General features: G+C 40.5%; 1 long non-coding RNA gene across 2 annotated transcripts in view; it reads left to right on the top strand.

Annotated features, from left to right (window-relative positions):
- Positions 1 to 8437: 8437 nt before the first annotated feature.
- The window catches only part of LOC138765059 (uncharacterized), a 57572-nt gene continuing 38575 nt past the window's right edge, over positions 8438 to 27434 (top strand). For both annotated transcript variants that reach the window (XR_011358445.1, XR_011358446.1), the window contains exons 1-3: positions 8438 to 8729; positions 17409 to 17465; positions 20654 to 20801. This is a non-coding gene — a long non-coding RNA (uncharacterized lncRNA). The remainder of the gene's footprint in view (positions 8730 to 17408; positions 17466 to 20653; positions 20802 to 27434) is intronic.

Genomic DNA, 27434 nt, shown 5'->3' on the forward strand with positions numbered 1-27434 from the left:
AGACTCCGGGGACTCCGGGGAAGCTCCGGGGAAGCAGGGGACTGGTGCAGGACACCAGAAAATGGAGAGAAGGAGAAGCAGAGGCGACAACCCTAAGGGCTTGTGATAACAGCGGCAGACTAGTGAGGGGCTCTGTGGCTGAAGAAAATACAGGCAGTGGGCTGTTGGTGACTCGAAGTGAAGAACCCATGCAGTCTGCGGGCTGCTAACGACAGTGGTCAAAGGACTCACCCCAGACTATGGAGACTGACTGAAGAGGTACCAGATATCAGAACCAGGATTCAAGAGGGTGCCGAGTGCACTAAAGGCTTCCTGATCGTGTCAAAGGTTTGGATCTGGAGGTCAGATTGCCAATGGTTTGGACAGGAGTCTGTGTGGCTGCAGAGGTTGCAGGAGTGTTGGAGGAGATTCCCTCTGAGGGGGCCTCTTTTTTTTCTCTTTCTCTGGCTATTTCTCGGGCAATTTCTGCTGACGATGAATCTTTGTCTCCCTTATGACAGACTAAAGGCAATTTCTTGTTTATATTACACCTGTTTTATTACTGAAAATAAAAGAAACTTGAACCTTGAGATTCACCATTAAGCCAAGTGATGGAGCAATAACATTGGAACTAGCCTTCACTGGGCATTATGCCAGAGGGTGCTGGTGGGCAAATGTTGACCCTGGTCACTTGAATGTAATTGTAATACCATGCAAAAAGAAAAGCACGTTTTTCACAATCCACAATTTTCTGTGCTGTATTTTAATGATTTGTTAGTATTTAAATTTATCTTCTTATTTCTTTAACAATGCTTACTTTTAAACATCAAATTAATAGAATTACATGTCTCTGTTTTGCAAGAACCCTGTAATAACTGAGGTCAAAGCCTCAGGAAATTAATTTTGAGGCCCACTTGTCACTCGGAATCCATTCTCTCTTAAGGACGGCTTTTCGGGTGCAAGTGTCAACTAGTCTGACCCTCTGCATCTGGAAAGTATATTTGTGGATGGGCATGAAATGCAAGAAGTGTATCCAGGGAGAGAACTGGCTCCAGAATGAGCTTTCGCAATATCGTGAATGATATTGACCTCCAAAAATTTTACATCACTGCAAATGCCACCCTGGTTTGTTCAACCTATCTTTACAATTTTATTCTTGGGTTCAGGTGTCATTGCATTAAATGCTTGCAGCATTCTTTTCTATACTGTAGTCTATCCCAGACCAGAAATGTTCTTAGAGCTCCTGGTGTAGCTTAAATTGGACTTATTGTTGACATAGTTGGCAGCCATTATGTTCATTTGCATTCTAGTCCTCTGGATATAATGGCCAACATCCCATTGAGCATTATTTTTATTAATTTTACAACTCAACGATGGACTTGAATCCTAAATATTCTGAAAATTCCACTACATCACATTTGCCAAAATTGGAATTCATTTGTTTTGGTTTAGTCCTTTATGAATAATCTATTGGAATTTCTTTGTAATTCAGTGATTGCACTTTTTATTTGTTATCAAAACTAGTTGTGATTGACGAGGCCAACACTTGTTAACTATCCCTCAAATGTTCTTGAACAGGTGGTGAACCACTTTCATATTTGTATCACATCTCCCGCCTATTTCTTGCATATCTGGTCTGTAATACACCCCAGTAAAATGATGACACCCTTTTTGATCCTAACCTAAATCTGCACTACTTTAGTTGAGGAGCCTTCTAGGAAATGCTACCTCTAAACTGAAGTGATGCATCCCATGACTGACAATGCAATGGCGATTCCTCATTTACATCCCCTTCTGGCTCACTTGAAAATAATGTACCTTGGGATATTGAGTTGCCCCTCTTCCCATCTTTCAATCGTTCTCAGTGATGGCAACAATATCGCAGTCCCACATATTACTTAAAAAAAAATGCGTTCTCAAGAGCACAAGATCTCAATGGCCCATTGAGTCTGCTCCGTGAAACCTCCCTGAGCTAAACTGCTATCGCATCTAGTTCCAATTTCCGGCCTTGTCCCCATACCTCATGATACCCTGACTAATTAGATACCTATCAATTTCCCCTTTAAATTCTCCCAATGATCCTGCCTCGACAGCTGCATGTGGGAACAAATTCCACCCTCTGGCTAAAGAAATTTCTCCTCCTCTCTATTGTAAATCATCCTTAACATCATAATTAGACTCCTTGTATTAAAATAGATGCAATTAAGCTCTGTATTCATTTTGTGTGTGTGAATATCCTCTTGATCTACTTACTGGACCTCAGAACGTTTCCCTCTCTGGGTGACTGGACCTTCCCATTTGAACATTTACTCTAAACCTATTTCCTTGCCACCTTAATTTAAACCTTCTCCAATCACACTAGCAAATCTCCCCAATTAGGAGTTGAGTTCTGATTTAGATGCAACCCATCCTTCTTGTGGAGGTCCAGGAGCCTAAACCCATCCACCCTGTATTATCCCTTCAGCTGGCTCATACTTCTGAATATCCCCTATTCACTAGTTGGTGCTGCTGGAAGCAACCCAGAGATGACAACTTTTGAGAATTGCTGTTCAAATGGTTACTTAGCTCCCTGAACTCATGCTCCAAGACATCCCTTCTTCTACTTTTGTCATTGGTACAATTTACATCAGAATCACTGGCTGTTCATTCTCTGAAAGATCCTCGATCCTTGAAACAGGGAGGAATCCATCTGGTATCTTATTGTGACCAAAGAGTTGTTCATCTTTTAAAACACCTCACCAGTTGCAGCCAATTTTGCTGATGCCTCTAGCCCTTGCATGGTTTGCACTCGATAAACCCAACATTCCTTAGAATACTAAATTCCTTTGCTGCTCTTCCCAGCCTTAGCTATGTTGACTAAGACTCCTTGAGTGGAGTGCTGCCTTGATTCCATGCAAAGTCCCTTTTGTACAATCTCTGGAGTTCAAATCCTTTGACCAAGGCTGTGTCAAAGTCACTCTAACAAAGAATGATCCATTTATTCTCACGTTAAAGCAAATCTGAATATATGACTTTATATCTCCTGATTAATAGATGTTGATTAAAAAATTAAAACTCTGTAGGTCCAACATTGTTGATGAATTCCACCAGTTTAAGTCACTGCATATTATCCCTGCTTTTCATAGCATAATTGAACAAAAGAAACGTACTGCAAAAATAAGAAGTCATTCATTCCAAAGTGTTTATGCTGATCACCAAACTACCAAGAGAAGTTCCACAACCAAGGTCTTGGCCCACAATTTGGTTATCACAGCTCTTCAAAAGTTCATCCAGATACTTTTTGCATGTGATGATGGATTTGCTCATCAACATAATTTTCAGGCAGGAGGGACCTTTGGAGATTATAGCTACAGAACTGGCAATGCTCATCTGTTCAAAACAAAAACTGACTAGCTTTGTAAAGCAAATACAAACTGCAGATGCTTGATATCCAACAAAAAAGCAAAGTGCTGGATATACCTAGCAGATCAGATAGCATCCACCAAGTTAAACATCGGGTCATTTAACACAAACCTTAATCCCACTTCTCTAGGATTCTACTAAATAGAATAATACCTAGTGTCGCCGAGAATATTCTCCCAGAATCACAGTGCGGCTTTCGCGCAAACAGAGGAACCACTGACATGGTCTTTGCCCTCAGACAGCTCCAAGAAAAGTGCAGAGAACAAAACAAAGGACTCTACATCACCTTTGTTGACCTCACCAAAGCCTTTGACACCGTGAGCAGGAAAGGGCTTTGGCAAATACTAGAGCGCATCGGATGTCCCCCAAAGTTCCTCAACATGATTATCCAACTGCACGAAAACCAACAAGGTCGGGTCAGATACAGCAATGAGCTCTCTGAACCCTTCTCCATTAACAATGGCGTAAAGCAAGGCTGTGTTCTCGCACCAACCCTCTTTTCAATCTTCTTCAGCATGATGCTGAACCAAGCCATGAAAGACCCCAACAATGAAGACGCTATTTACATCCGGTACCGCACGGATGGCAGTCTCTTCAATCTGAGGCGCCTGCAAGCTCACACCAAGACTCAAGAGAAACTTGTCCGTGAACTACTCTTTGCAGATGATGCCGCTTTAGTTGCCCATTCAGAGCCAGCTCTTCAGCGCTTGACGTCCTGCTTTGCGGAAACTGCCAAAATGTTTGGCCTGGAAGTCAGCCTGAAGAAAACTGAGGTCCTCCATCAGCCAGCTCCCCACCATGACTACCAGCCCCCCCACATCTCCATCGGGCACACAAAACTCAAAACGGTCAACCAGTTTACCAATCTCGGCTGCACCATTTCATCAGATGCAAGGATCGACAATGAGATAGACAACAGACTCGCCAAGGCAAATAGCGCCTTTGGAAGACTACACAAAAGAGTCTGGAAAAACAACCAACTGAAAAACCTCACAAAGATAAGCGTATACAGAGCCGTTGTCATACCCACACTCCTGTTCAGCTCCGAATCATGGGTCCTCTACCGGCACCACCTACGGCTCCTAGAACGCTTCCACCAGCGTTGTCTCCGCTCCATCCTCAACATCCATTGGAGCGCTTACACCCCTAACGTCGAAGTACTCGAGATGGCAGAGGTCGACAGCATCGAGTCCACGCTGCTGAAGATCCAGCTGCGCTGGATGGGTCACGTCTCCAGAATGGAGGACCATCGCCTTCCCAAGATCGTGTTATATGGCGAGCTCTCCACTGGCCACCGTGACAGAGGTGCACCAAAGAAAAGGTACAAGGACTGCCTAAAGAAATCTCTTGGGGCCTGCCACATTGACCACCGCCAGTGGGCTGATAACGCCTCAAACCGTGCATCTTGGCGCCTCACAGTTTGGTGGGCAGCAACCTCCTTTGAAGAAGACCGCAGAGCCCACCTCACTGACAAAAGGCAAAGGAGGAAAAACCCAACACCCAACCCCAACCAACCAATTTTCCCTTGCAACCGCTGCAATCGTGTCTGCCTGTCCCGCATCGGACTTGTCAGCCACAAACGAGCCTGCAGCTGACGTGGACTTTTTACCCCCTCCATAAATCTTCGTCCGCGAAGCCAAGCCAAAGAAGGGAGGAATCCCACTTCTCTGCCTGACCCACTGAATAATCTCAACAGTTTCAAGCTTTTTATTTCAATGCTAGGTCCTCAAAATATTTGGATACTATCCTTTTCTCGAATTCAAATACTTGTTCTCTGTTCCTTATTTTCATTTACAACAACTCCATTGTCAGTTATTTAGGGTCCTGCATAACTCTTGACAAACATCTTTCCTGTTGACCCCAGACATATTGCAAATTCCTTTATTTTAGGCATACAGCACGCTAATAAGCCCACAAACCCATGCCACCTAATTACACTCAATTAACCTGCACAGTACATTTTAAAGGGTGGGAGGAAACTGGAGCACCCAGAGGAAACCCATACACTCACAGGGAGAACGTACGAACTCCTTACGAACAGCACCAGATTTAAACTTGGGTTGCTGGTCCTATAACAGAATTACGATAACTGCTAGGCTAACCATGCCACCCTTATTATTCGTTGTCACTTACCAGAGTTTGTGCTGGCTTTGTCATTCTACATTTGATTTTATTATTTGCATTTCCTTTACCTCTATTTATTCATAGCTTTTTTTTTCCAGTTCTTGCTGTTTTGAGGACCTATGCTGTTCCACATCACATATCCTTTTTTGAGAGCAGCTCCAGAGTCTCTCATCTTATGAAAATCAGCTTTAAATATAACAAATATCACTATTTTGAATGGCCCAAATGAAAATACTTCACCTTTAAATTTGAGAGGTTCAACGGAAAGTGCTTTGCATTTATACTCTCCGATACATGATAATTGTAAAATACCCTTCACACATTTCCACCAATTCCGTGGTCTCTTTCCTCCCTGTCTTTCCATTGCCACTGTGACGGATTATGTTATATTTTATATTATATATAGATATGTTTTAAAAAGAGATAAATTGGCATTTTTTTTTGTGTAGGTCACATACAAACACTTCAAACAGATCTCATTTAAAATGCCAAAGCTCTGCTCAAGCCAGACAGTCCAGGCTCCGGATACCTTTGCAAAAACTTTGAAGAATGCCTATAAGGACTTCACAAGTAGGTGTTAATTGGACATGCTGAGGAGTAATGGATTTTTGTTTTGGAAAGCAACAGATGAACGAACTCGGAAGATGAGATCCAGAGCCGCTCCCTGTCTGAGTGCAGTTGGAGAGAGAGAGAAAGAGAGAGAGAGAGAGAGAGAGAGAGAGAGAGAGAGAGAGAGAGAGAGAGAGAGAGAGAGTGTGTATTCACCTACAGTTCTACAGTTCAGCAGCAGCAGCTGGGACTGGAACAGGACAAGCTGGCAAGCTTGTGGAAAAACCCCATTTTGAAGATGGGTTGTGAGTTCTTAGTTCAGCTTGGTCAAAGCCCTTGTGGTTCATACAAGAGGAGAGGACTGGCTGCATAATGTTTCACTTGAAATAAGGGAAACACAAAGGAATTCTGTGGTAACCTGAAAGAAACAGGTTATCATCTGGAAAAACCTGATGAGGCAAGTTTATTCAGCAAGACATTAAAATGGCTGATCTGAAGGAATCAGTGTGGGTGTCCTACGAGCAACAAATCTCTCGCTGAAAACCCACATGAACCTTCCTGAGTGATAACCATTTACCTTTCAAGCTCCTAAACCTGGTGAAATTCATTAATGTTAAATTCTGTGCACAGTATAAGAATTGCCTGCAACCAATGAACTTTGGAAGAGTGAGAAATGAGGTTGGACAGTGAATTAAAGGACATTTTCTGAACTTATATACACATTACATACATGTCCACTAAGAATTAGAAAAGGGTTAAGTTAAGTTAATAGTAATAAGTTAAAGTTTAATCCTGTTTCCATGTTTAAAGATAATTAAAAGCAACTTTTGTTTAAGTAACCATTTGTCTTGATGAATTTCTATTGCTGTTGGGTTTTGGGGTCCTCTGGGCTCATAACACCTCCCTCTCTTCCCCACCTTCTTTCACTCTCTCTTCTGTCCATTCTCCTCCCACACTCCTTTTTCCATCTCTTCCTCTTCATCTCCCCATTAAACTTACAAATATACTACCCATTTCCTTCTGCTTTTCACTTTCTGTTTATCGACTGTGAGAATGTGAGTCTTAAACTATTGACAAAAATGGAGAAGCAGAGCTCATACTATTGTATATGTTGATGATTCAGCAAGGCCAAAGTTGATTGTGAACAACAACTCTTTATTTGGCAGTCAGTAAAGGACTATTAACCGTTGGGTACGGGACATGACCCAGTGTAACAAATCCTAAGAAACTTCCTAAAAAGCATGTACTTTAATGGAAAAAAGGCTTATGAAAGTTTGTTTGAATGTTCTGGGAAGCTGGAAGTTTGTCTGTATAAATATACAACTTGTGAGCCATGCAGCAGACTCCCTTGTTGTGAGACTAGCTGTGAGTGGCAGTGCTTCTTGCTGTAACAGAGTTCTTATGCTTTGCAAAGCAACAGTAAAGCACAGTGAAATTTGTAACTGTATTTGCGTTCCTTTGTTAAGTAATCTCAGATCCACTTTCAAACCTGCACCTACCCTCTATCTCTTAAAAATAAAAGTAGGACTGTTCACGGCTGTAAAAAAAGAGAACACCTTGGAAAAATGCATGCCAAGATGATTTTAATCAGTAACCATTGCCAAGATGTAGTGTGGGAATGATTCACCTTACAATAAACACTGGCCAATATTGACAAATCAATAGATTAGAATAACCAGTGCTTGCTGAGCTTCTAATACTTGAAGGAACTTATCAACATAACATTTTGTCTCGACTATTTCTTGTGATTTATTGCCATCCTTACTGTAATTTTTACCTGCTAACATTTTTTTCTCGAGTTCACTACAGGAACAATAAAAACATCCAAAATGTGTGCTTCCTTGTAGTGCACACATTAGTTCTTAAAGTCAATATTGCTGAATACACTCATCGATAATGAGACAATTCAAATCACACATCAGTTTCACAATTATTTTTAATGTTTCACAAATGTATGTTCACCTATTGTTTCACAAATCATACCATTTCCTGTCATTATTTCTACTTAAGAAACTAGAGTTGTTGATATTAACTATCCCAATTTGTTGATATACATGATTGTTCCTTCATAATGGCACCTAATAATTGCATTTATCTCTTTTCTATGTGGCATATAATCGCAGTAACTCCTCTTGCTTTTGTATTCTTTATCAGGTGATAAAACCTTTTATGTATATTTGTTTCCTTGTACTCTAGAACAAAACATTCCCACATTTCTCTTGTTTGACAGGTTTGGCTGGTTCCCATTGATTTTCCCAAGCATTTACTCTTCCACCCACACAGTAGGTTTTGCCAACTATTTAATCTGCAGATACATCATAAACGAACAATCACATTCTTATTTGATAGATACATCTCCTCCATGATCTCCATCAGTACTGGCGCACCGCAAAGCTGTGTCCTTAGCCCCTGTTCTACTTGATATACACCTATGACTGTGTGGCTCAGTTCAACAACAATACCATTTCTGAATTTGCTGGTAGTGGGTGGTATAAAAAGAAGTGATAAGTCAGCATACAGGAGGCAGTTTGAAAACTTGGCTGAATGGTGCACCAACAAGTTACAACCTCTCCCTCAATGCCACCTAAACCAAGGAGCGGATTGTTGACTTCAGGAAGAGAAAACCAGAGATATACAATCCAGAGTGATCTTTGGGGGAATCAGAGGTGGAGAGGGTGAGCAAATTTATGTTCTTGGGAGTTATTATCGCGAAGGATCTTTTGTGTACCTAGCACATGAGTGAAATCATGAAGTTAGCATGTCAGCACCTCTATTTTCTCAGAAGACTTGTAGAGGTTTGGAGTGACATTAAAAACCCAGGAAAATTTCTACAGATGTGTGGTGGAATGTGTGCTGACCAGCTGTATCATGGCCTGGTATGGGGACACCAATATACCTGAGTGAAGAACCCTGCAGATGGTAATGGACACAGCCCAGGAGATCATAGGCAAAAACCTCCCCACCATTGAGAACATCTACAGGTAACACTGGACTGGCTGCACCCACCCAACACATGCTCTGTTCTTGCTGCTACCATCAGGAAAGAGGGAGAGGTGCCACAAGACTCACACCACCAGGTTCAGGAACAATTGCTACCCCTCCACCATCAGACTCCTCAACAACAAGCTTAAGCATAAATTATTTAAGGACTCTTACTTTTGTACTTTAATGAATTTTTTCTCTTTGATTTGCTCAGTCAGTTGGTTTATATTTATTTACATTTACATGTAAGAATTTACATTTCTTTATATTTACATGTGTACATTGAGTCAGTGTTTTTATTTTTTGCACTGCTAATAAGTGGTCATTCTGCCTGGCCCGCAGGAAAAAGAATCTCAGGGTTGTATGTGATGTCACGTGTGAACTCTGACAATAAATCTGAATTCTGAAATATGACATTTTCAGTAAAGGTCACAGGAACCTCACTTTTTGCTGGAACCTAGTTGAACTAATTCCTCTAATACAGGGGTTCCCATCCTGGGGTAGATGTACCCCCACTGGTACATTTGCACTTTTCAGAGGGTAAATTGGGTCTGAGAGAATGACCACTACTGTACAATACATGTTGTTGTAATCTGCAGTCAGATTGCACAATGTCGTGTTTTTTTATCCTTAATTTTTTAGGGGTACATGGGAACCTATAAAAATGCCCAAGAGGTACAGAGGAACAAAAAGGTTGGGAACCCCTGCTCTAATAGCTAGGTGCACTGCCCTGCCTGTGATGAATTTGCAGAAGAGAACAAAGGACTTAATCTTATTGAACTGGACATTGCGTCACCCCACGCAATCATAAACATTGACAAATAAAAATGTAAGGATTTACACTTGTCTGCAAAGTTCAACATACATAAAAGGAACGTGGATTGCAGTGGTAGGTCTTACAGCCATCACACCATCCTGTATTTCCTTACTTCAGGACTTGTGAGTTGAAGTGTGGGTTTAGTGAACTGAATTTAATAGATAGAAGAACTCTTTTTGGTCACATAGATTTAGAAAAGTCTTAAGGTGAAATAATCACAAAATTTTTCAACTTCCCACGCATCTTTATGTGGTTCTCCGTGCCAATAAAATGACAATATTTCCATGGTGTGAAACATGAAAATTTGCAGACGCTGTGATTGTGGTAGAAACAGAAATGATGGAGATCTCTCAGGTCTCTTTGCATCCATCAGTGGCAAAGATGTTTTGGGCCTGAGCCCTTCGCCCACAATTGTTGAAGTCAATTTTTCATTCTCTACTTTCTGACAAATTTTCAGATAGAATGAATTTTCGGAGTGGCAGTTAGCACAACGCTGTTACAGCACCAGCCACACAGGTTTGTAAGGAGTTTGTATGTTTTCATCATGTCTGCGTGGGTTTCCTCCTGGTGCTCTGGTTTCCTCCTATGTTCCAAAGATGCTCAGGGTTTGTAAGTGTATTTGGGCTGCATGGCTCAGAGGCCAGCAGGACCTGCAACTGTGTCGTATCTCTTCAATTAAAATTTGTATCCTTGTTTCAAACTTTTTAAAAAATGTTTTGGTTATAAAAATTTGAAATGAGACATGTCAGAGACAAAGAGTCAAACCGTACAGAAACAACCCCTTTGACACATCATGTGCAATCATTACTTCTCAAAATATATTGATAACAGGAACCAGCACTAAATTGAAATAGAAGAAATGTCTGATAATTTGGCTAAATTCAATGCCTTATATGAAATCTTTTTGGAATTACATTTTAACAAGAGGAAATAAAATTGCCCTAAAGATCCAGCTCCTTTTTTTAGTTTCCACCTCCTGCATATTTGTTTCCCTGGGCCTCAGCAGAAATAATTGTTTTTGGTGTGAAAAGTTATAGAAATTGATACAGAAATACTGAATTTTATTTCCACAATATTAATGTTGACTGGGAAAACTGCCCAGTTAAAGTTGTGGTCAATGGGGATCTTGGGCGAGGGTCTCCACCCTTGTCAATCATTGCAGGAGCTCCTGGTGCAGTGGGAATTAGATGAGTGCTGACTATTACATGGCATCCAGTTCCATTTGCAATGAAACAGAAGCAGCTCACATTCATGGCCAACAGCAGCTTCATGGGTTTTAAGCTCAAGTTGATATGCTTCAAGTAATAATTACATCGTAAAGTACCGAGAAAATTCTTCCACTTAACAGACAATAGCCCATCCACCATGACATTAGACTATGGGGTCATCAAGTCCAAAAACTTAATTAAAATAGCTATTAAGATAATGTCGCTAATTGAGTTGAAGGTTGGGAGTCTTGTACCAAGAGACCCCACTCCAAACCTCTACAGTGGAGATGCTTAATCATACTCCTAATACAATCTAAGTGATTCTCGCCACCTTCTGATTGTTACCACGTCCTATTTTCCAGATCCATGTGTTATGATTGTAACATACGATTGAATGAATGCCTGCATCAATTATTTAATTGCTTTGCTAAAACGTGTTTGTACTTCCTGATGAATAGCAACTTGCTTAAAATTATTTTATTGTCATGTAATATAACAGAAGATGTGATATTACCCAAAACTTCCTTTAGTCTACCATAAAGCAGAAAAAAGATTTGCTATCAGCAAAAATTGCCTTGCCCCCCCACCCCCCTTAAAACCAGAGAAAGAGAAGCAAAAGAAAGTCCTCCACCACCCATCACTGAATGTCCACGGATTTGCCTCCAGTGCTCCCACAGCCATACAGCCACGCAGCCTTCAGTCCTAACCATCAGCAACCCAAGCTCCGACATGATCAGGAATCTCAAACCAGTCCAGAACTCTGCAGAAATACTGTATCCTGTGAGGATCCATATTCTGTGGTTGCAAACGGTGGTCTGCAAGTCACCTATCATAGAGTATATTGAGAGGAAATGACTTTCTACATTGCTCCATTGTGTGGCAACTTTCACTCCTGGAGGAGATGATTATAACCACCTCCTGCCAGGATAATTTAGAATTTGGCAGCATATTATCTAATCTCCTTCCCCTTCCAATTTGAACTCTCACAACCTTCCTCCTGGCATGTAACTTAATGACGAGAACTTGCCTGTTCCTTTGAGTGAATGTAGGAGTTGTCTTCCTCCCACCTGCAGCCTTTTTCTTCACATCCATAGTGTGTATTTGTAAGGACGGGTACCCTTCTCTGATCAGTACACTGAATAGAGTGAAGTTGTTTGGAAAAGTAAATACCGTTTTAGCACTTTTTTCTGGTATTAACCATCTAAATTAAGCTCCAGTCTGAAATTTGGTCAATTTCATGACTTCTTTTGCAGCAGACTTAAAGACAACAAATGTTTGAGCACATTAAAAATAGGTGGAATCCAATTTCCAGGCACTTACTGTATGTTTGACAAGTAGTCATGGCATGGTTACAATAAACATTTTCACTCATGTTGACCAAGCATTGGTAGAAAGGGACATGAATTATTTTCTATGGCTGTGGTTCAAAATCCTATCACTTCCCAATTAAACAAATTGTCACTCCTGCTGTCAGTTCCTCCTGAGCACATGCCTAGAAAGAGTACAGATTTTTCTCATTCCAAATGCAATGTAATGCAGAAAATTTGCTGATTACAGCTACATTGCTTGCTGTGTTAATTATTGATTTGACCTGCACGTTTTTAAATTAAGAAATAATCCACAATGAATGTTGACATTTGGCACTGAAAAACAAGTTTTGCTGAATCACATTCAGATGAGACATTGTTTCCCTTGTTGAAGGATTCTGTTACTTTCATCTTTATTTTATATATTACATTGTGGGGAGTTACTGGGGGAAGGTGTTGGAACAGGGAAAGACACTCACATATAACAACATTTTGAACCAGACAGCCTGGCATCTAATTCAAAGCCATAAAACCAGCATTATTGTTCTCATTTGAATGGCTGAAACAATCAATGTTTACTAAGGAAGATATCTGTTCAAATAGAAGGCCATCTGCCATATGACTCAGGTTTTTGTGAAATTGAAACTGAAAAACAAGTATTGATGAAGCAAGTCATGTGATTAAGACAAAAACAGCATCTTTCTTCATCGGAAAGTCATTTGGGGAGACAGAATTGAAGTGACTCTCTGATGAGAGAATCATTTCTGCTGCTTCTCTTTGTCAGAGGAGAGAAATGATCTACTGTAGCCATTGTAATGGTCATTTTTGACTGACCCATGTCTGGGTAAAGTAAATAGGATCAGTCCTGTATTTGAATTGTGACCATCCTAATGGTCATTTCATTTAATCTTTGTCTGGGTTCGTGTAAGCATCGCATCATGGAAGTCATAAGTTTTTTTAACCCCTATGCAAGGAAAAGGGGAGTTGTGACAAATCATTTGTATGAAGAAATGTTTTTATGAAAGCAATTCGACAAAAATTTGTGAGTTTTGAGAAGTTTGATGACTCGGTGAATCCCCTACTTCATAATTACTTCTGAACATCAGTTTAAAGGTTCCGAGTTTCAGGTCAAGATTTCTAAGACTGATCTTTAAATTGACTATTCAGAATTGTGTCTAAGCTGCTAATCGATACGCACATATACATTTGCACATGGTTGGGATTAAGTTTAGATGTAAGTAAGATGTTGTATTATTGAAAATTACTGTTTTAAGATACCATTGTCTTGGTGAATTTCTATTGCTGCTGGTCTATAATGAATCAACCTTTCAATTCTGTCTTGATGCTTTCTCAAAATACATTTTTCCAAATAATCTAAGATAAAAAAACTACATGCATCAAAAACATGTTTTGTTTAGAGGACGTGAATGGAATCAATGCTGATACTGTTCCATGAGTGAATTTGAGCAGACAAGCAAAGGAATGTAGTTGTGGAGAGAAAATGATTGAGCCTCCAGTTAAAAAATAAGTAAACTCGCGAGACCTGGCCTTGGTGATTGTATTTGGCAATCTATAATTGAGAGTAAATGCTAGGACAAGGAAAGAGAACGAGTGTACTGGTCATGGAAGAAACAGGTATGTATTCCTTGTATGTCTGGAATAGTGCTCAGCGGAGTGAGCTCCCTTCAAGTGGCATCTCAGGTGTATACCCTAGATACGCCCCTGCAGGGTTGGTGGAGCACTGATTTTTTTTCCCAGTGTCAGACCGGATGGGTGGTGAGGGCACAATAACTCATTTGGGGGTCATTTCCTGCAAATGCCCCCCCCCCCCATGACACTGACCATGATTTCCCATTCAAAGAACAATGCAATGGAGGAATTCAATGGTTCAATGGCAAAGGTGAAAATGAGACAGCTGAGGTCAGTAAACTGACACTATTAACGTGTGAGATGATATCAGTAGAAAAACAGATGAGAGAAGAGGTGTGCACATTATCGAAAGGATGGTATATGTAGCAGGAGGATTGGGGTGGGGGGACGGGAGGTTGGAGATTGTGGATTGGTCCAGGTGATAATGATATCAGGTGGTATGAGAGAGTCATCATCCACAATCACTTTCTAGAAAGTAAAAGCTTTGTCCTCACCAGCAGTTAGAATTATGATATTATTATTGGTCCCCAGAGAATGGAGTAGATGAGAGGTAATGAAAACATGGAAATAGTTGATATCACAGAGGCAATTTATAACCAACCGACTTAAAGGTGTTGGAGTGAGTGACATGTCCAGGTAAAAATTCTGAAGCTAAGACAAGGGGATGGGTGTGTAATTTGATGTTACCTGATCAAATAAATGGAGGTGCATGCCACAGAAATTCCCATAGAATTTTGATCTAGGTTCATTGTGATGGGAACATTAAGAGATGTAGCTGTGACCTCATTTATCAAAGGTCATTGAAGTCTGAGTGGTGCTTGTCAGAAGGGATAGTAGAACCTGAGGAGGTACATTTACCACTCTGGTACTGTCAGGGTATTGGAGACCTCTGTTTGTTTCTTCTGTAGTGGACAGAGTGGACAGCTCCAAGTTCCTTAGAGTTCACTTAACTAGTGATCTATTGTGGTCACTTAACATCTTCTTATTTGTCAGGAAGGTGCACTTTCTGAGAAGACTGAAGTGGGCAAGGCAACCAGCCACATTATGTCTCAAGGTGTTCAATCAAGAACGTTCTGGCCGTTTGCGTTACAGTGTGATATGGTTACTGCAGAGAAATAAATCTGAGGTCAATCCATAGGACCATAAGTGTGGAAGAGAGGATCACTGGAGTGTCCCTCCTCCCTCCTTTCCCCCGGTCCCATCAACATGATCTACCAGGGTTGTTGTCTGAAGAGGGCACGCAATATCATTGAGGACACCCTCCATCCACACACACAGCATCTTACAGCTTCTCTTGTTGGGAAAGAGATTCAGTAGTATCAGAGCCAGAACCACCAGACTGAGGAATAGTTTCTTCCCATGGGCAGTGAGAATTCTGAATGACCATAGGAACTCATCAACCATCTGAGACTCTCATCTTCATGAAAAAATATTTATTTATTTGTATGTTTCTCATATGTATTGTTTCTCTGTAGGTGTGTTATGTCTGGTTGTGTGTCTGAGTGCTTTGCATCGAGGACCAGGGAACACTTTTTGATTGGGTTGTAATTGTGCAATCAGATGACAATAAACTTGACTGGAGTTGACATGACTATTTACAGTCCAGTAGAAGTCCAAAAATCTGGATGCCAGAAATCCAAACCACCTGAGAATCTAGACATTTCAAAAACGCTCAAACTTTTTAAATTTAGCGGATTTTGTGTGCGTGCATGCATGTGTAAGTGCCGCAAACACACAGCGGCAACAAGTGACCATACTTGTCTATATGAATCTTTAAAATTGCTCATTTTGTTAAAGGAAGCATGCTGTATTTGCTAATGAACAAAATGTCAAAATTTACCTGTTTTTCTCTTCTTTGTTCCTCCTTAAATTTTAATTTTAAAAGTACTGCCCAAGAATTCAGAAAATCCAAAAATCTGGCCCGACCCAATCCCTGACCAGTACCCTCATTGGCATTCTATGACAGATGTAAAGTCCGAAGTCACTTTAAAGATCAAATTGGCAGAATATTCACTGAGCACTGTTTGTCCATTGGTACTAAAATTTGCATTGGCTGATGCAACAGCTGTTAAATGTTGCCCAGAAATCATTATGCTCATTATCATTTCTCACCATATGAATGCAAAAGACTCAATCACGTCAACAAGAAGTCAGAAGATATGGATAAGAAGGGAGTCAGTGTGTATTTAACAGACTGCCAGCTGGATAGAAAATATAGTTTCAACAAATTCCTGGAACATCACAACTGGGCAAAACAAATTGTAAGAGTCTCCAGATTTCTGTGAAAGTGTTTTCTCTTGGATATTAAAAGTAAATTCTGTAAAACAAGCTGAGACTAAATTTATTCCACCATCAATTTGTTGTTGTATCAGTCTATATTAATTTCTAGCATGTTACCAGTGGAACTATCAGAGCAATGGCAAAAACAAAACAAGTCAGTTGAGCTGGAAGAGATATTCAAAATGAAGTTCAATCCGAACCAGTAAGAGTTGATAGTTTCCTTGGCAATTCTATACTCCTGCCAAAATTCAATTGGAAGAATATGTTCTTTCATTTATGGTTGAAATCTTCGTCTTTGAACTGATTGCATATCACCACATTTTCAAACTACGTTCCATTGAATTTACTTCAGTTAATTTCTATTTGATGAAAAGGTTCATACCATCTATACTTGTATAAAAGTCGAACCCCTCTCCCCCACTTTAGGCCCAGCCGCCCACCCATCAGAGCTCCCGACCCCTCAACTGCAGACTTTCACTTAGGCTACCTGCCCATTTAAACCTCAATACCTCAAGTGCAGATTTACCACCCAGCCACCCAGACACCCATCGGAACAACCAACACCTCAAACACGGACTTACCACTCGGTCCCAGTCACTCCCCGCCCATCAGAATTTCCGACATCTCGAATGACACAGGTATTTACCGCATTCAAAAGTGGTATCCGTGTAATAGTTGACCCCATAAATTTAACATTAAAAAATTGTCTAAAAACCTCCACTTTTACATGAGTACAGTACATATGGTAGATGTTGTTGCAAAAAGAGATGATGCATATGCTTCTCCGCAATTAAGTCATTTTGTTTTCATTTTGTGTAATGACTCAACAACTAAAAAATTCATTGCAACAGCCTATTCTATTTTTTTCAGTAGACAGGTTTATAATTTAATATGCATTACCAAACTGACTTTGAGAGGCTACAGATGATGAAAAAGCAAAAAGTCATCGGATGCAAAATCTGTGCTTTATGAAACCTCTTTGGATCTGGATGGGAGAGGGAGAGGAGATAAAATGCTGATTATTTGTTAATATTGATGGTTTGTAATTGATATGGAGAATATCAAAGAATTTACAGTATTTTTTTTCTCCATTTATGCTACATTTTGCAGGGAATCAAACAAAGAATTGTTCGGTTTCATGGCCTATTAATTGCAAACATCTATGAGGTAAGGAAACAGAATTAACTAATTACTAATTAAGATTTCCTTAGCAACATTGCCAAATTTCTCCAAAAAAAAACCCTATGTTGATAAAATTAAATTAATAACTTGCAAGCTAATGTACAGGGTAGAAAAAAAAAGATTATTGACATGTCTACATTTTATTTATTGATGAGAAAATCTTGAACTGATAGACCTTCTCTTATGAAAAAATACTAGGACTGGAAATTTGGAAAAAATATATTCTGGAGAGCTCAGTGATTGTTCTTGTGCAAGAAACACCCTCTTTAGCTGAGTTGGAAAGATTTGTCATCAGGATCATTTGAGTCAGGATTTATAACCAGAGAAGTAGATATCTTATGGAGGTCAGTGTTAAAACACTGAATAATTCAACTCATAAAGTTGTTTATTTTGTATTTTATCAGAATCAGAATATTCTGTCAAGAACAAGTCACAAAATTTGTTGTTTTGCAGCAGCGTCACAGAGCAAACATTTATATAAACCACGTTTTTTTTTAAAGTGCAAGAGAAGGTTAAAGTAAGGCAGTCTGTGTGTAACGTGCTGTGGTAGCAGCAAGCACACACAAAACGCCAAAAGACCGTACTACAGGCTTTATTCTGCTAAAAGTTCTGTACACACCAGTTTCAGCCGTGGTGGCTCAGGAGGGGCCAGCTCAGGCTTATATTCGGGTTGGCTGATTGACAGCCGGCCAAGTGGAGTCAGCCCCCAGGTGGTCCTTCTGCAGGTACAGAGATCGCCCCCTGCAGTAGGCTAGTGGTCATATCACCACACTGTGGTTCATTGTTCCTTCAGGAATCTTATGTCAGAGGGGAAAAAAAGCTCTCCTTGTGCCACTGATTGCTCGTCTTCAGGCTCCTGTACCATTTTCCCTGATGATAGCAAAGTGAAGAGTGCATGGCCTGGGCTGATGGTGGTCCTTGAGTATAGAGGCTGCTTTCTTAAGACACCACATCTTGTAGACGTTCTCAGTAGAGTGAAGGATGGTGCCCATGATGTTGCAGGCTGAGTTAACAACCCTTTGGAGTTTTTTTCTTGTCCTGACCATTAGCACCTGAACATCAGACAGTGATGCAACCAGTCACAATACTCACCACGGTACAGCAGTAGAAGTCTTCGAGGGTCTTTGGTGACTTACAGAATCTCCTCAAACTCCTTACAAACTAAAGATGCTGGCGAGCCTTCTTTGTGATTGAATCGACACGGAGGCTCCAGGACTTTTCCTCGGAGATGTCGACACCCAGAAATTTGAAGTTCTTGACCTTATGCACTACTGACCCCTTGATGAGGACTGGTTCATGTTCTCCTGATTTCCTTCTGAAGTCCACAATCATCTCCTTGGTTTGTCACTTGATCAGAATACTGTAAATAAGATCCCATGATATACAATAAAGATCATATTTGGTTTTAGTCTGCAGCCGGATTACAAAATGAAGAAATGAGAGAGGAGAACGAGATACTGTTTCAGATATTTCCAATGTACTGCTCATTTGGCTGAAACTTACAGGTTATTTTAAGAAACAAAACAGACACCCTGTTCTGTTACACATCCTTATGAATTAGCTCAACATAAACCTTCAGGAAACTCGGAAAGTACAGATTTACCAAAGCAGTGAAAATAAGCAATAATTTGTGATTTAAATATGGATCACACAATGTTGTTCATTTAGCAGATCCTGTGGAAAGAAATGGCACTTGTCCCTGAATATGTTTACCTTGAAATGAAACATCCTAGTTAACCAGTGGCTTAAATTTTGCATCCTGTATATGGAGATATTTTTATTCATTTGTGGGATGTGGGCAATGAAAACTTATTGCCCATCCCTAATTGACCTTGGGAAGTACTCATAAGCCCCTCATTTAGGCAGTTCCTATGTATATGACTAATAGCCTGAATATCCTTGAGATTGTCTGATCCATGCTCTAATATTTTATTCCTCTTGAAGTGAATGCCAGCATGGCATTTGTCTTCTTCACATGTTTACCTTTTATAGGCTAACCTGCACTTGGACTCCCAGGCCCCTTGGCATCTGGGTCATTTCAATGTTCCCCAAATTTAAGGACATAGGAGCAGAAATAAGCTATTGAGTCCATCAAGTCTGCCATGCCCTTCAATCATGAGCTGATCCGCTTTCCCACTCAGCCCAGTTTTCTCCCCATAATCTTTGATGCCCTAGCTAATCAAAAACCTATAAATCTCTCCTTTAAATACACCCAATTTCTTATCCTCCACAACAACCTGTGACAACAAACTACACAGATTCACCACCCTCTGGCTCAAAAAAAAATCCTCTGTTGGAAGTGGGTGTACTTGGTCATTCTTTGGTTATTACCAATATGTATCCTATGGCCAAGAGGTGGACAGTAGAGTGCCATTATTTTGTGCATTACCCAGAGCAATTTCAATGAAAATTGAAACATTAATGACAATTGGTGATTTTATGCAAGTTGAATAAGTTTGTTCATTACATCTCAAGGCAAATTCAGATTCAGATTTATTGTCAGGAGGCAGAATTATCATTTATTGGTAGTGCAAAGAAAACCTGTACTCAATGTACCCATGTAAACAAATAAAGAAATGTAAACAAACTGTGCAAAGCAGAGAAAAAAAATCAATAAAGTGCAAACATAAGAGTCCTTAAGTGGGTTCCTCTTTGAGTTTGTTGTTGAGGAGTCTGATAGTAGAGGGATAGCAGCTGTTCCTGAACCTGCTGGTACAAGTCCCGTAGCTCCTATACCTTTTTCCTGATTTTGTCAGCGAGAATAGCGCATGTGCTGGGTGATGTGGATCCTTGATGTTTGCCATTGCTCTCCAATGGCAGCGTTCCCGTGAATATTCTCGATAGTGGGGAGGGTTTTGCCTGTGATGTCACGCGCTGTGTCCACTATCTTTTGCAGGGTTTTACATTCAGAGGTATTCTTGCCTCCATACCAGACTGTCACTTAGGTGGTCAGCACACTTTCCTCTACACCTCTGTTGAGATTTGCCAGGGTTTCCGATGTCATACCAAACCTCTGCAAGCTTCTGAGTAAGTAGAGGTGCTGACATGCACCAGGATCCAGGATCCAGGATCCAGGTTGAGTGTTGAGTCCCAGATTTTCAGGGGATTATGGTGTTAAATGCCAAACTGTAGTCAATAAAGAGCATTCTGATGTATGCTTATTTGCTATCTAGGTGTGCCAGGGATTTGTGCAGAGCTAGTGAGATGGCATCTGTTGTAGACCTGTTGCTATGAAAGCTGAATTGGAATGGATCCATGTCACTGCAAAGACAGGAACCAATATGCTTCAACACCAGCCTTCTGCGATCCTAACATGTCAAGGTATGGCTATCTTAGTCATGTGTTGCCTTATCTAAACACAACTTCCAAATTTTTCATATATAATCTGTGGCTTTTGCATGGAATTTATACTGAAACACACTTTCACCGACTCTGTAAAGTCTGATATTGTATGACCATTTGGTCTGTGTTGAGAAAACAACCCTTTATTAACTGGCTCACCAATGCATCCCTCACCCTCACCAACAAAATGAACCCCATTCTCCCAATATGTCAGTTGATGATTTCCATCCACCAATCTGCTGAACTCATCTGAAGTCTATGGAACTGTAATTCAGGAGTGGAGTGGAGTCCTCAATTAACGTGTCAGGCTATACTTATTGGGAATGATTTTTGATGTGTAAGTATCCGGAAAAAAAAATTACTTTCCTATTCCTATCTTGGTCAGTTCACGAAATGAAAAGAAGTGGTAATTATTATTGATGTATAAGAATCGAAGATGATTATAAATGCATCTTCTTGCAGCACCGCTGGCCAATGACAGAGAATGATGGAGCTTGTAGAACTGCCTTTTCCTTACGCTGAACAGCAGGAAACTGCTTGCAGTCAACCACTAGGACATGATTTTTGAGACTGATGAAGGATTCATTTGGGAGAAAAATGAAGGAATTCATAAATGCTAACTCTTTAAGAAGGAAATGATTAATATAAAGATCATTCTGTTCAAGGAGTGCTTTGATAAAGTCTTGCCTGATCCGTACCTCAACTCTGCAGAACTATTTTGTTTCTTCTGCCTTCACCTGACAAAAGTCCACCCTTCTCACTTCTGAATTTTTCAAACACCAAAATTGTTTTGGGAGAAAGAGTTCAACATTTCCGTAAATATTTTTGATATAAAAGCATTTTCTGGCATTTTGTCCCCATGGTTCACTTCTCATTTTAGTACAGCCACAAGTTGCTTTTGATAAGGGAGACCCAGTTTTAGGCTTAAAGCCAAAAATTCAGACAGTGACATTGAATGAGCTAGAACATGCTTCGCATACAATGAGCTGCCACATGTTGCATCACGTCACTTGTCCATTATCAGCCCATGCTTAAATGTTGTCTGAGCTTCAGCCTCTCTGCTCGGGTGCCAAATAAAATTATTGCTTTTTTGTGAGGTTATAAATGATCATAGAAGAAATTCCTTCATTTTAACCTTCAAGGAAATCTGAAACCAATAGTTAAGGTAATCAGTAATTTAATCAAATTATCATAGATTCTGAATTTAAGTTCTCAAATTTTAAGTGTTTTACTTGTACATTCTAAAATAATATTTGGTAAAGGAAAGAAGATATAATTGTATATATTTCTTGGATCTCACAACAAAGAGCTGCATCCTTAACAGATGGATCATAAAAATAATGAGCTGCTCTCTCATGCTATATGCAGAGATTATTTATATCAATCCTGTAATGAGAACAAATGTATTTATTCATTAACATTGCCATCACTATGAAGAACTCTGGTTCCCAGAAAATAAGTAGTCAGAAAATATCCATTTGCTGCCTCTGGGGAGATATTATATAACCTCTTTCCAAATCTTTGCAGTAGAAATATGTTTATTCTTGACTCAGAAAAATATCTCCCACAATAGCTCAATCTGACTCATCCAGAGCAATGGAAGGTTTGTTGGTTTTTAATTAAAAAAAAATTTAGACATACAATACTGTAACAGGGCAATTCAGCCCAACGTGTCTGTGCTGCCCACTTTACAGCCCATTAACTTACACCCCGGTATGTTTTTTTTTTGAAGGATGGGTAGAAACTAGATCCCCTGGAGAAGACCCACACAGACATGGGAGTATGTACAAGCACCTTACAGACAGCGCAGGATTCAAACCCTGGTCCAGTCCCGATCACTGGTGCTGTAAAGGCCTTGTGCTAACTGCTATGCCACCATGCCATCCTTGTTGGTTTAATTTTTCTAGCAAAAGGAGTCATTAAGAATAAATATCTGATTTTATGCTGTTTTCAGAAGCCCTCCTGAGCTGGAAGTCTCAAATTCTATCCCTTGGTTCCAAAACATTTTTCCACGAGTCTATCCCACTGAAGGAACATTGCCTCTTTAGAAACAGTGCATACAGACTGTCCATTGTGAAATCTGGCATGACATTGGTTAAATTTAACACTAGTAGGACTACTGCACATGTGTAGAACAAAAAAATGGATTTGATCAATAAATAAAGGTTAAGGATAAATTGTGGTGGGTAAAATGAAGAGACATTGGATTGAAAGCACTGGTCAATGGTCCAGGAAGCTGATTTCAATGTCACTCTGAGAAACCACTATTGCGTTTTTCCATATGGAGACTGGGCAAGGACTCCAGCCTGAAATGCCAACCATTTTTTTCTACCACTGATCCAACTTCACCTACTGAGTTCCTCTAGAATATTGTGTTAAGCTTCAGATTCCAGCATCTGCTTTCTCCTGTGTGCCTCTATCACTGAACAGTTGTCTTTTGCCTCCCAGTGGCCAATTAGAAAAGATGCGCAGAGAGTGAGGAGTTTGGGACTTGGGCCATTTGGATCGCGGGAGCATCACAGCAAGAGGAGGAACAAAAGACTTGGGCGAGCAGTGAGTGGAAATGAGGGCGGTTTAAAAAGAGTGAGGATGGCAGATGAAGGGTGAAACAGAGGGTTGATTTGTGGGAGTGAGTACTTGAGATAATTGGCAGGGACAAATAAAAGGAGGGGAAGCTGAAGAGGAGGAGCCAGTGTGTGTGTGAAGTTTTGACTCAAGAGGCTTCAGAGAGCAAAGGCTGAGGAAGAGCTTGCTTCCAGTGAGATAAGGCCAGGTGAGGTCATTTAATCTTTAATTAAATTCGGAGTAGGTAAAGGAGTCAGCTAGGGCAGTGGATTGCTCTAATTGCAGGATGTGGGAAATCTGGTCAGCATAATTGTCCCTGATGCCACACTTGCAAAAGGTGCATCCAGCTTCAGCTCCTGATAAACTGAGTTAGGAAAGTGGAGCTGGAGCTAGAAGAACTCTGGATCCTTTGGGAGGTAGATGGGGTGATAAAGAAGAGTCTCAGGGAGACAGTCACCCTAAAATGTCAGGGGGAAGGTAGCTGGATAACTGTCAAGAGAGGTGAAGGGATAGATAGAGAGTGCAGAGTACCCCTGTGGCTGTTCTCATCAACAATAAGTATACTGTTTTGAATACTGTTGGGGATGACCTACCAGTGACAAGTTGTAGTGGTCACATCTCTGGCACCGAGACTGGACCCTCAGCTCAGAAGGGAAGGAGGGAGAAGAAGAGAGCAGTAGGGGATTTGATAGTTAGGGGCACAGATGAGAGCTTCTGTGGGAGAAATCAAGAATCCCAGATGGTCTGCTGGATCCCTAGTGCCAGGGTCCACGATATCTCGCATCGAGATCTTGGTATCTTCAAGAGGGTGGGGAGCTGCCTGATGTTGTGGTCAATGTAGGGACCAATGACGTGGGTAGAAAAGATGAGGAGGTCCTGCAAAGAGAGTTTACAGAGTTTGCTGCAAAGTTGAAGGACAGGACCTGCAGGGTTGCCACTGTGCCACATGCTAGTGAGGCTAGAAAGAGGAAGTTAGTGCAGCTAAATATGTGGCTAAAGAGATGGTCCAGGAGGGAGGGCTTCATGATTCTGGACAGTTAGGTTCTGTTCCCGGGAAGGTGGGACCTGTTCCAAAGGGATGGTTTGCACCTGAACTGGAGGGGAACTAATATCCTTAGGTATGTTTGCTCTCTGGGGGAATTTAAATTAGGAGGATGGGAACCAGAGTGTTAGAGCAGATAGCGAGGTGGAGGAGGATAAAGGTCAGGCAAGGATTGCATGTATAGACAGAAATCAAAGGTTTGTATGTGATAGAAATGTTCTCAGGTGTATTTGTTACAATGCAAGGAGTATTGTCAGAAAGACAGGAGAGATTAGGATGTGAATTGGCACATGGGATTATGACATTATTAATGAAACTCAGTTTCAGGAGGGGCAGGACTGGCAGCTCAATGATTCGTGGTTCTGCTGTTTCAGATGTGATAGAGAGGAGGGATGAAAGGGGGGAAAGTGGTATTGCTAGTCAGAGAAAATTTTACCGCTGTGCTTAGACAGGTCAGCCCAGAGGGTTCGTCTACAGAGGCCATATGGGTGGAGCTGAGGAACGAGTAAGGTGTGACCACATTGATAGGGTATAGATCACCCAATAGAGAGAATTGGAGGAGCAAATCAGTAGAGAGATAATGTAAGAAACATAAAGTTGTGATAGTGAAAGATTTTAACTTTCCACATATTAACTGGACTTCCATACTGTGAAAGGGCTGGATGGCTTGAGTTTGACAAAAGTGTTCAGGAAAGTTTTCTAAATCAATGTCTAGAGGTTCCAACGAGAGAGGGTTTCCCTATTAGGGAGCCAGACAGGTCAGGTGACAGAACTATATTTAGGTGAACATTTTGGGTCCAGTGACCATAGCATCATTAGTTTCAAGTTAATTATGGATATTATCTGATCCTCGAGTTGAGATTCTAAATTAAAGAAATGCCAATTTTGTAGAAGTGAAAGAATCTAGGAAGAGAGGACTGGGATAAGTTGTTTTCTGGCAAGGATGTCTTCAGTAAGAGGAAGCCCTTCAAAGGAAATATTTTGAGAGTGCAGAGTTTGCATGTTCCTGTCAGAATTAAAGGCAAAGTTAACAGGCATAGGGAACTTTGATTTTCAAGGATATTGGTTAAGAAGAAGTGAGAGGTGTTTAGCAGGTGTAGGCAACAAGGAGCAAATAAGTTTATAGAGGAGTATAGAAAATGTAAGCAAAAACTTAAGAAATCAGGAAGGTAAAAAAGAAGACATGAGGTTGCCCTGACAAATAATGTAAAGGTAAACTCGAAGGGGTTCTACAAGTATGTTAAGAGTAAAAGGATATTAAGGGACAAAATTGGTCCCCTAGAAGATCAGAATGGTCATCTATGTGTGAAGCCTCATGAAATGGGGGAAGATCTTAAACAATTTTTTTTTGCAGCAGTATTTACTCAGGAAACTGGTATAGTGTAAAAGGAAGGAAAGGAAACATGCAGTAGGGGAATGGAATGTATAAAGATTAAAGAGGAAAATAAAGGTAAATAAATCCCTCGGGCCTGCAAGATATTCCCTCAGACCTTGAGGGAGACAAGTGTTGAAATTGCAGGGACCTGGCATATATATTTAAAATGTTCTTAGCCACGGTTAAGGTGCCAGAGAATTGGAGGGTAACTCATGTTGTTCTGTTGTTTAAAAAAGGCTCCAAAAGTATACCAGGAAATTAAAGGCTGGTGAGCCTGATGTCAGTAGTGAGTAAATTATTGGAGGGTATTCTGAGAGATTGGAAATAGAAGTATTTGGACAGGCAAGAATTGATAAAGGATTGTCAGCATGGTTTTGTGCATGGTAGGTTGTGTTTAACAAATCTTACAGAGTTTTTCAAGGAGGTTATCAAGAAATTAGATGAAGGAAAGGTTGTGGATCTTGTCCACATGGACTTTATAACCACATGGGAAGTTAGTTCAAAAGGATCAGACATTATGTATCCATAGAGAGGTTGTAAACTGGATTCAAAATTGGCAGAATGGGAGAAGACTGAGTGGTAGTGGATGATTGTTTCTCAGACTGGAGGCCGGTGATGAGTGGTGGGCCTCAGGAATGGGTGCTGGGACCATTGTTGTTTGTTGTCTCTATCAATGATCTAGATGACAATGCGGTAAATTGGATCAGAAGGTTTGCTGATGACACTAAGATAAGCCACGGTTGAGGTGCCAGAGGATTGGAGGTGTGTGGACAGCGAGGAAGGCTTTCAAAGCTTGTAGAGAGATCTGGTCAACTGGAAAAATGCGCCAGAAAATGGCAGATGGAATTTAATGAAGACCATGTTCGAGGTGTTGCATTTTAGAAGGACATACACAGTAAATGGTAGTCCATTGAGGAGTGCAAAGGAACAAAGGGATCTGGGAATACAGATACATAATTCCCTGAAAGTGGCGTCGCAGGGTTATAAGAAAGCTTTTGGCATCTTAGCCTTCATAAATGAAAGTATTGAGTACCGGAGTTGGGATGTTATGGTGAGGTTGTATAAGACATTGGTGAGGTTAAATTTGAAGTATTGTGTGCAGTTCTGGTCACCAAATACAGGAAGTATATCAGTAAGATTGAAAGAGTGCAGAGAAGATTGACTTGAGTGTTGCTGTGTCTTCAGGAGTTGAGTTAAAGGGAAAGATTAAACAGGTTAGAACCTTATTCCTGGGAACATAGAAGAATGGGGGAGATTTGATAGAGGTTTACAAAATTATGAAGGGTATAGACAGAGAAATTGTCAAGTAGACTCTTTGCACTTAGGAGAGATAAGTACATCGCTTTAGGGTGAAAGAGGAAAGGTTTAGGAGGAACTTCTTCACTCAGAGTATGGTGGAAGTTTGGAACAAGCTACCATCTGACGTGGCAAATGCAGGCTCAATCTTATGCTCTAAGAATAAATTGGATAGATACATGGCAGAGGTCTGGAGTGTTATGGAATGCATTTAGATCAGTGAGACGAGTGGAATGATGTTTTGGCATAGTCTAGAAGGGCCAAGTGGTTCTATGGTTCTAATAAATTAAAATGGACTAACAGGGGTGATTTTTAAAAAAATAATGAATTATAA

This window comes from Narcine bancroftii, chromosome 5 (assembly GCF_036971445.1).
Source record: "Narcine bancroftii isolate sNarBan1 chromosome 5, sNarBan1.hap1, whole genome shotgun sequence".
NCBI classification, from domain to species: domain Eukaryota; kingdom Metazoa; phylum Chordata; class Chondrichthyes; order Torpediniformes; family Narcinidae; genus Narcine; species Narcine bancroftii.